The sequence below is a fragment of the Labeo rohita genome, chromosome 15, assembly GCF_022985175.1.
Source record: "Labeo rohita strain BAU-BD-2019 chromosome 15, IGBB_LRoh.1.0, whole genome shotgun sequence".
Taxonomy (NCBI): domain Eukaryota; kingdom Metazoa; phylum Chordata; class Actinopteri; order Cypriniformes; family Cyprinidae; genus Labeo; species Labeo rohita.
In genome coordinates, this window is record NC_066883.1 from 29,033,850 (window position 1) to 29,047,436 (window position 13,587).

At 33.9% G+C, this 13,587-nt stretch overlaps 1 protein-coding gene across 1 annotated transcript in view; it reads right to left on the reverse strand.

Moving 5' to 3' along the window:
• Positions 1–13,587, reverse strand: part of nbeab (neurobeachin b) — a 366,342-nt gene that overhangs the window by 232,046 nt on the left and 120,709 nt on the right. The gene's annotated exons all lie outside the window — the stretch shown is intronic.

Consider the following 13,587-nt stretch of genomic DNA (forward strand, 5'->3'; position numbering starts at 1 on the left):
TTTTGAAAAAACAACTTTAGTTGACAACTATGTGCAAGATTTAAAATAAGATAAAATCAAATAAAACAAAACAAAATAAAATAAAATAAAATAAAATATAAAATAAAATATAAAATAAAAACTTAAAGAGCAGAAAATATATTTTTATAAATAGTTTTGTAAAACAACTTTAGTTGACAACTAGGAGCAAGGAAAGTGCGTTATAAAAAAAAAAAAAAAATCTAAGATTACGAATTAAACTCGTAATATTTCGACAATAAACTCGAAACTACGAGAATAAAGTCGAAATGTTACGAGAATAAAGTCGAAATAACGAGAATAAAGTCGAAATGTTACGAGAATAAAGTCGAAATGTTACGAGAATAAAGTCGAAATATTACGAGAATAAAGTCGAAATAAGAATAAACTCGTAGTAATACGAGATTAAAATCGTAGTATTTTGAGAAATAAAGTCAAAATTACGAAAATAAAGTCATATTTTTTACGTGAATGTATTGCATGCTTCCATCCACAACACAAACCGACTGAAGCTGTCAGTGCAACCATTAATTGCAATGCCGTACGGCTTGAGTTTATCATATGAATATGCCACAATGCGTTGGGACCCCGGCTGAAGTACTGAGCGTGCCGGTGTTCAGCTCCTTCAGGGTCGATTGCTTTATTTGATCATCAACCTCATAAGCCGTTTTTCCACTGTTAGAACGCTGTCCGTCTCCGTTGGCATGTACATCCCCTCAGCATTTGTTGGTAAAGTTATACCTGTCATCGCCTTGTTTATTTTTTGCGTTGTTTATAGTTGTGTCCTTTTTTTCTGTTATTTAACGAAGTCCCACAAACAGAAATATCTGATCATCGTCCATATCTCTGTTTATATTACAATTGCGTTACCAAGGCAACGACTGACGCATTTGTATTTACATTCCAAAGAGTTCCGTTATCAGCACCACAGTGGGAAATGAAATCGTATCCGTGCTGCCGGAAAACGGTTAAGCGAAGAGAACGGTTCGGCCTGATAGTGGAAAAGCGGCGATATGTAGTTTCTTGAGAAACAACATATCCTCTTCGAATAGCACACAGATGTAACCACCTATATCCGTGGAGTCGACCACTGGTCGCCATTTTAGACTGCACAAAAGAGGCAAATTCCGAGAATAAATCGAAATATTTCGATAACAACTTTATTCTCGTAACATTTCGACTTTATTCTCGTAACATTTCGACTTTTTTCTCGTAACATTTCGACTTTTTTTCGTAACATTTCGACTTTATTTGTACAGTTTATTCTCGAAATATTACGAGTTTATTCTCGAAATATTACGAGTTTAATCTCGTAATCTTACATTTATTTATTTTTTAAGGTGGCACTAAAACGCCGTCGTAAGGAATAAAATAAAATAAAATAAAAAAAAATTCTAGCGCAGCAAATTTTTAACCAAACAAATTTTATTAGGTTTGATACTTTCGTAAGACAGCTTTACTTGACAACTATGCCCAAGATAAATATAAAATAAAATAAAATAAAATAAAATAATAAATACTTGTAGCACAGCAAATTTTCAACCAAAAAAAAAAATATTTTTCAGGTTTGATACTTTTGTAAAACTACTTTAGTTGACAACTATGTGCAATTTATAAAAAAAAACAAAATAAAATAAAAACTTGATGCACAGCAAATTTTCAACCAAACGATTTTTTTTTTGTTTTAATATTTTTGTAAAACAACTGTAGTTGACAAATGTGCAAGATAATAAAATAATCCTAAAATAAAATAAATAAAATAAAATAAACTAACTTATAGCACAGCACACTTTTCAGAAGAACAAATTTTCAGTTTTAATACTGTAAAAACATAATTTAAACATCTATTAGGCAAGATAAATCAAATTACATCCTGAAAACCTTTTCTGTATTTAATTTAGAGACGGTTTACAATATTGCAGCATATTCGCAATGTGACTGACACATCTAAAATGTAATTCTGTGCATTAGCTTCATTGTCTGTGCAAATGTAATACTATGTTTGTGTTGTGGATGCAGTTGATTATTCTCATTTGCATAATATGCATCTGAGTGAGCTAATCAACTCACTTGTAAAGCATTAATTAGCTCAGTTTACCAGTGTTCAGCTCTTTCTGCTCAAGCAGGAAATATATCTTTTCGCATTGTATTCAATATCGATGACGAAAAACGTCAACAAACATTTTCATCAATCATTTCAAGGACGAGATTAGCCTTGCTTTTATTAAACAGATGATCTAGTTTAGTTTAAGCATCTGAAATTGATCACCCATTGTCTTCATCCTTCATTCAATGTGACTGTTTTTAAAGCAAGCACTTTTTAAAGATCATGGGATGTTACCTACACGGTCAATACGTTGACTGTATACGTATACAGTTTTCTCTAAATACTTCATCATTGGTCTGTCCCAAACAAATCTAACCAAAATAGATTATTGCCTAGCCCACATTAATCTGAACAGCCATTACTAAAACTAATATTAAACACAGCATTGCATTAGTAAACACCAAAATCTGCAATCTAAAAGAGCATCCGTGGAGCATCACATGATCTACAAGACTGTAGATTGATGCCAAGTTTATCTCCAAATTGAGAAAAACAAAAGAAAAAGAAATGTATTTTTAATTAATTTGCCCGTCTACTGGATCTCATTAGAAGATCAAAGTTGCGATTACAGCAAAACTAAACAGATCAATAGAATGACTGATATCTCTTTTACTTAATAACACTTCTTCCTGTGCCATTTAATTGATTGTGAATATGAACACGCACTGCAAATGCTGTCTCTTATTTGCAAAGAGTAATGAATCTGGCATGGTGTCAAACAGATAATCAATGCATATGTACTCTCACATCCCCCCTAAGCTGTGCACTATCCTTAAGATCGGCCCAAACAGCAGTATATGTGAGAGCTTCATATCAAAATGGATCTGCGGGACATATACAGAAGTGAAATTAAAAACCATCCCTTCAGAGGGTGTAAATATTAATGCAGGCTACAGTAAATATGCTGTAATTGGGTTTGGTGTCATACTACGGCTTATCTTCAGAAGCCAGGAAAATGGGAAAACGAAGCCAAAAAGAGGAGAATTTATTCAGCCCCTGGAGTTTTACACAAAGCTTTCACACAGCAAAACTGGACTAGGGATTTGACCAGCTAAACACTAACAAAGGTGATTAACCATGTGCATTCAAACAAAAAAAACGGACTCTATGTGAGTACATGAATGTAATGGTACATTAACACGGGCCGAGGTATTAACACCTCTTGTTTATTTTGAATGGAGTGACGTCAAGTGTTGCCGAACTGAAACATGGGTCCGTTGCCTCGCGACACTGGCGTTGCTTGTAACAGAAGCGCCAAAGCAGGCGTCAGCCAATCAGATCGCCTTATACACATATACTAGTGCAGACGCTAGCCAATTGCATTCACACAACACCAGAGAATAGTCCAAGGTCGATGTGATTGGCCGTCGTCACTTCAGACACGCCCTTTGTGAGCCGTCGACGGTGACTCCCTGTGTGAATGGGGCGCAAATGTCATCCCAAACATGTCTGAATGCATTCATAATGCAACATAAAAGTGTTTCACACTTCCAGGGATCACCATAGAGGGCGCTATAGTGATGCACAAAACGTGAACGGAATCGCAGAATCCAGTCATAAAAATTAAATAATACACAAGAGGTGTGTATCAGGCTCCCGTTGACTGTGAATGGAGTGACATCAAGTGTTGCCGAACTGAAACATGGGTCCGTTGCGTCGTGTCACCAGCGTTGCTCAAGAATAGTCCAAGCTAAATGTAATTGGCTGTCGTCACTTCATACATACCCTTCGTAAGGCGTCGATGGTGACTTCCTGTGTGAATGGGGCGTATATGCTATCCCAAACATATCTGAATGTATTCATAATGCAACATAAAAGTTCACACTTCCAAGGTTCACCATAGAGGGCGCTATAGTGATGCTCAAAATGCGGACAGAATCGCAGAATCCAGTCATAAAAATGGAATTTACTGTATAATGTGGAATGTCACAGAATTTGCCAAAATTTGGATGAATAAATCAAAAGTAGATCAGTACGCTTAAATCGAAACGCGATATGGACTAGCGTCTGTGAATATTAAGCCGCAAAAATACTATTTAAATATGAATGCTATGCGCAGGCGCGCAGTTTCTTTTACTACATGTATACCGAAGGGTGCGTGTTTTCAGGCTCTGCCGCCTCAAAATATGAGGACAATATACACATAAACATATTCTATATAACTGCTCTGAGAGTCAAAACACAATAATTTTACCATTTCGTTTGAGATAAACTATCATCATATTACATACAAACAGAAACTTCACACTTCACAGTCTTCACAGCAACCTGTCAAAATAAAAGTCTGGTTTAACTTGAAGAAATTGTGACAGAAATATATTTTCTTAATGTAATAATTTTATTATTAGTTGTAGTACTATTATTATTAAAACATTCTTTTTTAAGGAACATTTACCAGAAAAACTATTTAAAAATTATTTATTTATTGAATGAATGAATGAAATCTGGAATCCAGAAAATTAATGGAGAAACAGTATTTAGTAGAAATAAAACTGAAACTGAAAATCTGAACTGCAGATTTCATTGGGCCCTAGAATGGGTGCTGTCAGTAAAGTGAAAAGCTGTGTGTTTGTAGAAAAAGAAAAAAAAAAAAAAAAAAAAAAAAAAAAAAACCTTTTCGTAACACTTGTAACCACATCAATCAGATTCAGTTGTTTTGGACTGTTTTTAAACTTTGCTTGATCTGTGCATATTTCTCTCCTGATTCAGACAAGAATTTTCACTCAAGAAAGCAACACTATGAATATTTATCAGCTGTTTGGACTCTCATTCTGAGAGTACCCATTCACTGCAGAGGATCTATTGTTGAGCAAGTGACGTAATGCTATTAATGCTATTAATTTTCTTTTATGGATGAACCTTTAACATTTCCACAGTCCATTTTCTCTTTAGAACCAATTGTAGTTACAAGAAAGCAACAGTTTGCAGAGAATCTCTAATTAAAGTTAGTCAACATGTTTACAACTAGCTACCTGCACAACAACACATCCAATTTAATGGCTCTGACATCTACAGACAGCTCTATCACTGTCTTGAGTACTGAGGTTTGTTATATGCAAGAGCTAAAGTTAAGTATGCACAGAAGGACTGTTCGCTTGTGTGCTTGATGCTTCTTGAGGGAGTCTTTCTATGTTCCTAAAAACACTGCTGAGGAAAGACTGTCTGTGCTGTAGAAAACAATAGGCAGGAGTGATGCATGACTTTAATTTGTGAGGTCTTGCTTGCTTTTACAAAGATAGAGAGAGTGTGAGAGAGAAAGGTTTGTGTTACTCCAATGTAAAACAGAAGTCTTTGTTGCAGTAATTGAACACTTCATTATGTTATACTGCTTTCTCCACAAGCCAGTCCTTTGTGGGAAAAGACAAAAAAAAGACTGTGGGGTTTGACAAATGAAGAATAAATCAATGCAGACCGCCACAGAGAATTACCTACTTGGCAAGACAGAAATAAATTCTTTTACATACTTTAGGAGAGCTGCTCTCAGACCTCTTCACCTGGCATGACTGAAAAACGTGTTCGAGTGTTTCTTTGTGTGTCGCAGAGGTTTGGAGTTCATGAAGGTGTATTAATCTCAGTGCCAGTTGTTTTTCAAGATAAGATAGTCCTTCATCTTCTGCACTTGTGTGTGTGTGTGTGTGTGTGTGGAACACAGTGTTACGTTCTTCAGATATCCATTTTGGTTTTATCATATTTTGAAATGATGGTATTGTTTTATGTGAGCCTGAAGAAAAGGGAATTCATTATCTGAGTCACAGTGCTAGCAAATCTTTACTACTTTCTTCACTGATATTGCAAACAATACTGCTATTGATTTTTTTCCAAAGAATATCTGCTTTTATATGTTTTAAAGGATATTCTGGATTAAATACAAAGTGGTATGCAAACATACACATACAAATACACAAACACATGTAAATGTAGATTAATTTGAGGGGAAATATTTATACACTGCCATTCAAAAGCTTGGGATCAGTAAGATACAGTATTTACCATTTTTTGAAAAATACAGACAAAAAACAGTAATATTGTGAAGTATTATTACATTTCAAAATAATGGTTTCTATTTTAATATATTTTAAAATATAATTTATTCCTGATTTTTTATCAGCCATTACTTTGGTCTTCTGTGTCACATGATCCTTCAGAAATCATTCTGATATATGCTGATTTATTAATCAATGCTGGAAACAGCTGTGATGGTTAATATTTTTTTGGAACCTGTGATTTTTTATTTTCAAGATTCTTTGATGAATACAATTTAAAATGAGCAGCATTTATTCAAAGTAGAAATCTTTTCTAACAATATAAGTCTTTGCTATCACTTTTTAGCAATTTAACACAACCTTGGTGAATAAAAGTATTAATTTTTTTCAAAAAAAGTAAGAATAAAAATATACTGACTTACAAACTTTTTTTTTAAATGCTGTTCTTTTAAACTTTTTATTTATTAAAGAATCCTTTAAAAAAAAAAGTATCACAGATTCCAAAATATTAAGCTTCACAACTTTATCAAAATGTTTCAAAATTTATAATAATTCAGCATATTAGAAGGATTTCTGAAGGATCATGTGAAACTAAAGACTGGAGTAATGATGCTGAAAATTTAGCTTTGCATCACAGAAATAAATTACATTTTAAAATACACTCACACAGAAAACAGTTATTTTACGTTGAAATAATATTTCCCAATATTACTGTTTTTTTATGGATTTTTTGATCAAATAAATGCAGGCTTGAAGCATAAGAACATCTTTCAAAAAAATCTTTTGAACGGCAGTGTGTATGTGAACTGTGATCCAAAATTAATACTATCAGCAAGGATGCATTTAATCAATTAGTATCGTAAAAAAAAAAAAAAAATTGCATTGTTAGAAAATATTTCAATTTCAAATAAATGCTGTTCTTTTTGTTTCAATTTCCATCTTAATGCATTGTAGTTTCCAACAATAAAAAATAACGAAATGCAATGCAATAAAATAATCAGCACAACCTAATGATAAGAAACCTAATGATACAGAACGATTTCGGAAGGACCATGTGACACTGAAGACTGGAGTACACTGTAAAAAATAAAAAACACAATTTGTTGAGTCAGCTTAAAATAATTTGTTACCCTGCTGCCTTAAAATTTTAAGTTCAGACATCTAAAATAAGTTTAGTCAACTTGAAATGTTAAGTTGTACTAAGTAACAACTTAGATATTTGTGTTTGCTAAACTTAACAGATGGGTAAGTAACCCAGCTGCCTTAAAATTTTAAGTTGATTCAACTCAAATATCTAAGTTGTCACTTAATATAATTTAACATTTCAAGTTGAATAAACATTTTTTGAGTTGACTAAACTTAAACTTTTAAGGCAGCCAGGTTACAAATTATTTTAAGTTGACTCAACAAATAGTTTTTTACAGTGTAATGACTGCTAAAAATTCAGCTTTGCATCACAGAAATAAATTACATTTTAATATATATTTAAATAGAAAACATTTATTTTAAATTGCAATAATATTTCACAACCTTAGTGTTTTAACTGCATTTTTGATCAAACAAATGCAGCCTTGCAGAGCATAACAGAGTTGTTTTTTTTTTTTTTTTTCAAAAATATTTTTGAAATCTTACTGACACCAAGCTTTTGATATACACTACCATAGATGTCTTACATGGCATAGGTTCATTTGTATTAACTTGTTTTAAAAAGAGAAAGCATGTTTCTGGCACACAAACTTATGTTATTTACACCACCTTAACCTCTACAAGAAACTTTCTGTCTGAAAGAATGATTTACTACTAGGCGTCTACATCCATTGACAGCATGAGACGATTTTAATTGCTGCAAGGGTCTTCCCAGTGCCTGGCAGCCTCAAAAAAAGCATTACCACTGACCATTAGGAATAAAAAAGTGAGACTGGCCTCTCATTTTAAAACAAAACACAGCATAGTTGGCACGACCCATGCTAGTCACCCGCCATCTCCACTCCCGCTCCACCCCCGCACCAGCCAACTGCAGCGATCTGAATCTGTTTGTGTGTGAAATCGAAACGAGGCTTATGGGTCAACAATACAAAAATGCTTCAGAAAAATCAGTAATGCAATCCACTCCTAAGCCAAATTACAGGCTTGACTATTTACTGCTTTGTGGGGGAAAAACATAATCAGTGTTTTTATCAGTGGAAGGTTTTCTGCTTATTTTACTGATAGAAAAACTGGACAGAAGCTAAATTATGACAATCTGTGAAGATTTGCTTTTACTGTGCCTCAGACAATTAATTAGTCTTTCTTCAGGCTTACATAAAACACAGCAGAAACATTTCAGATTGTGATAAAGACAAATTCTATATCTAAAGAACATAACACAGTAATCACACACACTTATTATTAAAAATTATTAAGAATAAAGAAGATGAAAGCCTATCTTATCTTGAAAAGCAGCAGCCACAGACAATAACAGACTATGGATCAACGTGAGCTGAACGTGTCCAAAGAACATGTGGTCGATTAGTTTCGGCATTTAACTATGCAGCTGTTTCACAGCGTGTCTTTAACATCTTGTCAACAATTTACTGACAAATACACTACCAATCAACAGTTTGAGATCCGTAAAATGATTATAATTTTAAATAACACTTTTATTTAACAATGACACATGATCAAAAGACATTCAGAATGTTACAAAGATTCTATTCTTTTCAAATTTCAAATCAATGCATCTTTTGAACTTTCTATCAGACTTTTGATAAAATGTTCTTTTGAACTTTCAAATCTTTTTTAAACATTGATAGTAATAAATGTATTTTGAGCAGTAAATTAGCTTAGAATGTAAAGATGTGTCTGAATCCGAATACCGTGTTTGTAAAGGAAATTATGTGCACTATGGAACCCCTTAAGGGAATAAATACGAGATGGGAGGAAAAATATATTTCAATGCTTTCTTTCACAATTATATAATTGGGTAATTACACTATATATAAAAATCTGGGCAACAGGGAGCCGCTAATAATATGCAAGGCATAGAAATTGTTTTTTCTTTCACTTTAGAGAATCACGATCACATGAACTGTGCGGCTACATTCACACTGCGATCTTTAGTGCTCAGTTAACCCTTTGCAAACAGCTTGAATGACAGGCGATCTGACCAATCATAATGCTGAATCCGCCATTCTGTCCAACAACCAAATCAAAAAGGAGAGTAGATTAACTTAAGTGGACTTAAACTTGAAACATTGTGTGTACTGATGTCTTTCCGTGGCTGAAATAAAACATGCTCTGATGTTCATTCATTCATGATCTGTCAAGACACATTTAAGAGCCAAAAACGCCCAAAAGCCACATTTAAGAGCCAAAAACGCTATTTATTGGTTGAATTTATTAAAAAATGTCTACATTTTAAAGCTGAGACCTTGTTTCATACCAGAAGTAACCTGCTCTGTCTTGTCTGTCGGCATGTTTTCAGTTTCCTCTTTGCTCCGATGCATTTGTCAATGTGGGAGGGCGGGTTTTTCGAACGGTCAATTCCGATTTTTGCTCAGATCAGATTTTTTTGCATTGCTGTTCACATTTTTGTTTTTTTCCAGTGAACAGATCATGGTTCTGAACTGAGCTGCATGTGCAAAAGAACAATACAAACAGGGTTGCCAGATTTTCACAACAAAGTCTGCCTAATTGTTTCTCAAAACTAGTCCAAAACCAACCCAATCGCGTTCAGGGGTGCAAAATATTGCTTTAGTGGGGTCGCTTTAACCCACAGAGTTGAAAAACAACCCGCAAAACGTTGAAAAAGTAGCCCAATAGCGCTAAAAAACTGTGGACCTGGCAACACTTGCTTAGCGCGCTGTCATATGGAGGACATAAAGTGAGCGATTACGCATTTATTCATCGGGTTATTTTGCCGCAGAAGCCAGCGAAATTATGTGCAGGCAATATGAAAATTAAAGACAAGGATGTAACAGAAGAGACCAGAGTTTTGAAACTTTTATGATATGAGCCCTCATTTTGCTTGTATATAGAGTTCTCCATGTAATACTTATGAGTTCTGACACATCACTGTATTTCCATTGAGTACCTTTCACAAGTGTGTTGATAACTTTTGGTATGTAAAATTTTTAAAGTGACTTCCATGAGCGCAGAATCGCAATGAATGTTGATCTACAGTGACGTAAAAGTTGCATGAATTCCGGTGTGACTGTTCACAGTGCGGTTGCATTGCAAAACATCTGACCTGTATCTGATTCAGTACCATATATGGAAGTGGCACAAATCGGAATTGAAAAGATCAGATTCCATGCTGTTTGTGCTGTTCACACTGTCATGACAAAAACAGATCTGAGTCACATGTGAGTAAAATAATCGGACTTGGGCCACATTTGCCTACTGTGTGAACATAGTCTTAGAGCAACAATGTAAACAGCTATACAAAAACAAATACAAAAAGCAGAATTGAGCACTAAAGCTCGCAGTGTGAACGTAGCCACATGTGAGTGAAAAAATCAGATTTGGGCTACATTTGCGTGCAGTGTGAATGTAACCTGTGTATACTTCAGAGCGGCAGTACTTACCACGCATTTGAAAAGATTAGATGTGCTCAGGATCGGCAAATCATTCGCCATCGTCCTATTAGTCATCTCTCCTTACTCCGATTACGTAGTAAGTAATATTTTATGTACTGTAATGCAACTAATTCAGCTACAAAATCAGACACCAGAAGATTACACAGAATGGTTCGGACCACCGAGAGGATTATTGGTGCTCCCCTGCCCACCCTTCAAGAACTGTATACATTCAGAGTAAGGAAAAGGGCTCAGAAAATCTCTCTGGATCCCTCACATCCATGTCATCCCCTTTTCGAACTTTTGCCATCTGGTCGGCGCTACAAAGCCACAAATACCAGGACAGCCAGACATAAGAACAGTTTCTTCCCTCGGGCAATATACCTTATGAACATTTAAATGTTTCAGACCACCCCCCCATTGTGCAATAAAAATCTCAGTACATCCCGGCATCTCATTCTATTCTACTCTATTCTATTCTATTCTATTCTATTCTTTTTCTATCATCTGTAGCACAACTGTATATACAATTTTTTTTATTTTCTTAAATCTTATATTGCAATTTTTGTCTGTTTATATTTACATATGTGTATTTTTTTTAATCTCAACTTCTTTTATTTTCTCTGTGTTGTTGTTGTCGTCTCTGTGCACTGGAAGCCTTTGACACCAAAACAAATTCCTTGTATGCGTAAGCATACTTGGCAATAAAGCTGTTCTGATTCTGATTCTAATGCTAACAAGCAGCTAACCACGTCTCTAGTGGCTCCGAGAACGTGTTATTTGTCGACATGATGAAGGACATTTTGGTCAAAAGATATAACTTCTGAGTAAAACAAAAAGCTCTGCATATCCTTGGTGTTAACTGATAATCTGTAGCTCTTGAATCTTCATTTAATGCAAAATCAGCTATGGTTATGCTTGGCTCATATTCTGTACAGAATCCAGATCACAAAACCTTGCAGGAGCGGAATAAAAGGAATAACTGAGCACAATTAGATTTCTCAGTCCCACAGTGAATGTGCAAGCATGCTGGGACTCTGAGATCCTTTTAATCTGTCTGTCTTGTGCTTATTAAAGTCACAGAACGCCATCATGCTAACATGAACTCCTGTATAGACACTACAGTCAATTTATGCAAAATGTTCTCACGAGGCAGTTTATGCCTCTCTGTGTTTAAACAAACAACGAAATTGTTCTGAAATAGTCGAGAGCATAAAAAATAAACTCCTGACCTCAAAACGAGTGATTTATTCAGAGAATATTTGTGAATTATTCAGAGGACATGAAAGTCTAAAAGATTCTAGCTGTGGGTGCTTTCAACTTCAGCAGGAAATCTTTACAGAGAGGACAGCGGAAGCTGTGGCATGAGGAAAAGAGAGACAAAACCGAACAGAGGAGAGCAAAATAAGAGTGTGCACCTGAAAGCGTGTTATAAGACACGAAAGACGTGTGTGAGGTACATTTAAAAGCCATGATCTATGAAAAAAGGGCTGTAAGAGACAAAAAGAAAAGCATATTTTCAGCCATGAAAGGGTAGTTGGGAGCTGCGGGGTGAGCCATGTGAAATTCAGCCCACATGGCTAGTTCTAGTGTCTATCACAATGTGAAGCTTTCATGGGTTATTACTCCTCTGTGCTCTTTTCTACCTCTGTACTGAGGGTTTAAAGCATGTTTGAAAGGGTGGGAAAGAGAAATGGTGCCAAATTTCAGGGAAAAGCACCAGCACAAAGCTAGGTTTATTTAAAAGTGCTGTTACTCATCAGGAGGTGACAGCGACGGGGTGAAAATCCAACCGCTGTCGTCACTCATGATAACCGTGTACATGATGAGGAGACAGCACATGGGGAGTTTTTAGACAAAGTGAAAGAGGTGGAAGGCAGGTGACATGATAAAACAGACAGAATTTTATGTAATGCAACAGAGCTGAGCTACATTAAAAGGATATTTTATTTTGTTTTTAGTTCAGGAAAAAAATTGCAATGTCATGCAAGTCTGTTAGCAAAATGTGTGTTTGAATATAGTTTAAAACCTTGATTTAAAATTCTGTTATTTTCTAGCAATAAATGTTATTTTAATATTAAATAAACAAAAAAAGTAAGAATAATAAAGTAAAGAATAATATTGAATGGGTGAAATAATTGTAAGTATATGGAAGTAAAATATATGATTGACTTTTTTAGCTGTTTTTGTTTTCTTTTTTTTAAACTTTTTTAATAACTTTGGTTACAGGTAAAATTTTTAGAAGAAAAATTACATGTTTTCAGTGAATAAAAATTTAACATTAATAAATAAAAATGTGTGAATATATATATATATATATATATATATATATTTTGTTACACACACACACACACACACATATAAAATATATATATATATATATATATATATATGTAGATTTTTTATAATTCATAATTTTTAATTAATTTATTACTCCTTTTGGTAGACATACAATTTTTTAAATATATATATATATATATATATATATATATATTTAAATGTATGTATGTGTACATTTTATTACATTATATATATATATATATACACATATTTATATTTCATGTTTTTCATTTTATTTTTTAATATTTGTTAATTATTTCTATTTTTTTATTAATTATTTAATTAATATATATTTATATATAGCAATTTTTGTAAACATTATATATATATATATATATATATATATATATTTTTTTTTTTTTTTTTTTTTTTTTTTTGTGGGTTTGCCTTTTTTAATTACAGTACTGGTAGGGACTTAACCCTGAATACACACAGACCAAAAAGGTACAAAACATGAAGAGTACAAAAGCTTATAAATCATACAGAATGAGTTTTTTTGAGAAAGTAAATACACAGAAAGTTTCCTGTGACGGGTAGGTTTAGGTGTACAGTATAAAAACCATTACGCTCATGGAGAGTCCCT